The sequence below is a fragment of the Nicotiana tabacum genome, chromosome 8 (assembly GCF_000715075.1).
Source record: "Nicotiana tabacum cultivar K326 chromosome 8, ASM71507v2, whole genome shotgun sequence".
In the NCBI taxonomy this organism is placed as follows: domain Eukaryota; kingdom Viridiplantae; phylum Streptophyta; class Magnoliopsida; order Solanales; family Solanaceae; genus Nicotiana; species Nicotiana tabacum.
This window is the reverse complement of record NC_134087.1, coordinates 133,798,132-133,802,452: the sequence shown is the minus strand read 5'-3', so window position 1 is coordinate 133,802,452 and position 4,321 is coordinate 133,798,132. Positions and strand designations below refer to the sequence as shown.

Sequence of the window (4,321 nt, the reverse complement as noted above, 5' to 3'; positions counted from 1 at the left end):
CGTTTTGCCTTTGAACAAAAGTTCACACAATCTTACGATTTGGGTAAGCCATATAATTAGAATTGAACATCAAAATCTAACAAACTTATGCCCCTTCATAATCTGCATCTAGATATATGATTATCTAAACTTTAATCGTCCCAAATTCATCCCCATCTTCTCCAAAAGTCACAAGTTGGGGACGTGATGCCTAAGCTGAGGTCTCCTCTTGGCGTTTTGGGCTTTTAGGTTTTAACCATGGCATACATATGATAATATTGTGATAAAGGTACAAAAAGCAACTAAGGGGACGTTCCCCTCCTCCTTTGGTTTTGTACGACGCTTTTAAAATTACACTTATGAACTGAGGGCTGAATTTTTTTAAATTAATTTTAGTAAGTGGAAACAAACAGATGTGAACACCTAATTTTTGCACTATTTAACACCTCCTAAAGTTATTAGTGTTTTGTTATTTTAATTATTTTTCTCAATTTTTGTGATTTTAATTGCATATTTCCTATCATAAAATACTAAAAAAAATAGTTCTTTCTTCATTTGTGCATTTTAAGAATTAACTAGATGTTCAGTTGGTGAATTAATCTAGTTAATTGATCATTAGAATAAGTTATTTAATTAATTTATTTGTGTAAAATTAATTTAATAAGTAGGATTAAGGAAGAAATTTGGCCAAATTTGAAAGAAAAAGTGTCCAAGAGTGCAAGATAAAGGGCTGCCATTGAAAGGGTCTGAAACTACGCAGTTTTGCCTCAAAACTACGTCGTTTCACTAAATGAAACAAGATCAAATCATACCCATCCATTCCATCTTGATCCAATGGATCTCATTCACTCTTGGCTTAGGTATTTAAAGCCTCAAAAATCTGAAAATTGTCCTCATTTTCACCCATAATTCTTTTCTCCTTCTTCTCTCTTCTCTCTCTCTTCACTCTCTCTACACCGCCCCAGCTCCGCCCACCGTCGCTGGCCGAAAATCGCCGCCACCGGCGGACCACCTCCAAACACCTCCAAATTCACACCATGTAATCTCCACAACTTCCTCCTTCCATATCTCCAAACCAAATCCTTCAAAAATCCCTCAAACTCCTTGAATCTTAGATCTAGGAAACTTTCCCGTCACTTTTTTGCCAAAATTCTTGAAGCTCCAACCACTACCACCCCACAATACTTACATCATTGGATAGAGCTCCTCAAGACCTAGCTATTGATGCCAATTTCACCATGAAAATCCGGCGATCAAAATCCGGCCAAATTCCGGCGACCTCCCCGAACACCATCTTTTGGCATACCACCATTTTTTCGGCCACTTGAATTATAAAATGGTAAAAATCCTATTATTTTTCGTGGCTGATTTTTTATTTTATTTTTATTTTTTCAGATCTTATTTTTGTCTATTATTAATTATTTTAGCATTAGTTTTTGAAGTTTGAAATGTCAAATTTTCTGTTTTTGCACTTGTTGAAGTAGTAAAATAGTTTTGTGTTGATAAAAGTGAGGTAGTGAAAAATACTTAAGAGTATATGGTACTTGTTTGATTGTTTATTTACTACTTCAAGACTCTTTGAGTACAACACTCAAAAGTCAAATTGTTTGGTAAGAAAATGTAGACCTTTGGACAATGTTTGAATAAAAGTCTGTCTTTGAATAGTGGCGAGCAGATTTTGTTTGAAATACTTGACAAGATTTGAACCAGAAAGTCTGGCATTTTGAATTTAAGAGCAGATTTTGTAGAAAAATCTGTCAAAAAGATTGATTTTTAATTTTTTTGAAATAGCTGATTGTTTTGATATAAAAGGAGGACACTCCATCTTACTGAGGGAGCTCTAGACACACAAAAAAGAGAAAAAATCAGTAGCTATAATATCCCTTAGCAGCTTTTGTGAGTTGATTCTTAAGTGAAAAACTTGTTTAAGGAAAATAGAGTAGTCTTGAAAGGTTTTTCTGGAGTTACATAATTGTACTGTTTTGCTGGAGTATTTCTAGTTTATTTTCTTGGGTTTGAATCTGCCGGTTGTCGTTGTCTTTTGCTGTTGTTGCTGCCCGTTTAATTGTTTTGCTGTTGATTTTGGAAATAGCTGACTCTGCTGTATTTGTTCTTCTTTCTGTTGTCCAGGTAATTTTCGGACCATGTAAACTCATAAAATCGAGTTGGAATGAAAGATAATGAAGCTGGAAAATATTAGTAGCTTTATCCTTCTATTGTAATTCATTTTTATATGCTCTTGAATGTTTGATAATGTTATAACGATATGTTAGTTAATTAAATTGTGTTAAGCATCTTTAATTATTTTTATTTTTGCAAAGCATTAAATATAATTCCACTGACATTTGGTTGTCTGAAAGGAGCATATATATTAAAATTTGAACCCTTGTAGCCATGTTTGTCCCTTTGTTGTCACCAAGCTATTTATTATTATTATTATTATTATTATTATTATTATTATTATTATTATTATTATTATTATTATTATTATTATTATTATTATTATTATTATTATATTTTAGAGTCCCAATAATCCTTTTTTTATCTCTTAAAAAATACTTATTTAGTAAGGTAGTTAAGTTGTAGATTAGAAAGACAATATGTAAACTTATTTTTGTAAATAGTTGGCTACGGATTGCAAATAGCAAGATATGGCCAAATCTGTAACATAGCTTTAAAAGGCCATATCTGCAGATTTAAAGTCCAAAAGCATATGGGCTTTTGGATTTTGTCTTGGAAATGAGCACATTTGACTCCATCAACCCAATAGTGGGCTGCCTCATTCAATGTCAAGACAAACCCACATCTTACTAGTTTTAAGCAATGTCAATTGATAATTTTCTCTCATTACTCTCATCTTTTAAATTAGTACTCATAACAATAATTTTCTCTCATTAGTTAAGTTGTAGATTATTATTCAAATCTTTTCTTTAATTTGTTTTAAAAATAAATAAAAACGGACATAAGAAAAGCATAAAAACCAAATAAACCACAGTTTATCCAAGTTTAATTCAAGCCAAATGTAGTCAATAAAGCGACCGTGCTAGAACTACGGGACTCAGGGAATGCCTTACACCTTCTCCCCGGTCAACAGAATTCCTTACCCGGACTTTGTTTTTGCAGACCAATAATAATAGAGTCAAACCTTCCTTTGAATAGAGATTCAAATAAAAAGTGACTTGGAACACCAGTAGAAATCAATTCCAAGTGGCGATTCTGTAAATAAAATAATCCCTACTTCAAATTTGTCACTTTAATTGGAAAAACTCTTTAACCCACAATCCATAACATTTTACATTTATCTCCTGGAGGGGTAAAAAGGGGTGTGACAACAGATGTTAAGAGATTAGCATTTGGCATCATCCTTTCTTTTCTATACAGACGTTCCTCTCTTTTTCTTAATAATCATTTAGATTCTGAGAATCACAATTAGGAGACCAGTTTGACATTGAAGTCTCATCATCACCATGAAAATCTAACTCTGAAATATTTGGACTAAAGAAGTGAGAGTCACTTTTATGAGGCAAATCTTTGATAAACTTACACTATGCTTGACAAGATTAAATTATTCTAACTTATCCATTTTACTTTTAATCATCTCAAGACAAGACACATACAACATCAGGAAATGTAGGAGAAATTAATTTACCATAATAACCATGAAAATACTAGAAGAAGAGATTGGCACGAACTCATTTCATAAAGAAATAAAAAGGTGATAGTGTACCTAAAGTGCAATGTTATCCGCCCAAGCATCAGCAACTAGCACTAAATCGTTGGACGTAGTACCATGAATTATGTCAAAGGGGACATCAATAACTATTTTTTGAGGTCATTCTTATGAATTGTGTCTTCCACTCCGTTCTTTGTTTTCATTATTACTTGAAAAGGCAGAAAATTTGAAATTGAGACATGACTTCTCCCGCTTTTGATCTGTCTATAGCGATCATCCGAATTAATAGTCTTTTGAATCAATATTATAATGGGACAAAGGAAAGTACTTACCACTTTCTTGGGGCAATATAATATCATATCGTTTGTGGGAATCTTTCTTTCGAGCAATTTGGATGTCCCATATATGTTACTGTATATTAGATATAGTAATGTACTAATGTCCAAGTATGGAACCATGAAAGTTAGTGCTAGTTTAGTTACTCTCAAGGCGCAGTTTTTAATGTGCTAATTAATTAGTGGTCTTTGTTTAAGCCATTGGCAGGTTAGTTGCGGAAAGTCTCGATTCGTGTCAATTAATTTCCTTAATAGAAGAGAGAAAATAACTTAAAAAAAGTATATTGTGATACAATATAATAATATAATTAAAAATATTTTCTTTCTAACTACT

At 32.4% G+C, this 4,321-nt stretch overlaps 1 long non-coding RNA gene across 1 annotated transcript; it reads left to right on the top strand.

Moving 5' to 3' along the window:
- Positions 1-979: 979 nt before the first annotated feature.
- Positions 980-2,273, top strand: LOC142163622 (uncharacterized). Its single transcript, XR_012694568.1, has 2 exons — positions 980-1,318; positions 2,110-2,273. It is a non-coding gene; the product is annotated as an uncharacterized LOC142163622 (long non-coding RNA).
- The last annotated feature ends 2,048 nt before the right edge of the window (positions 2,274-4,321 follow it).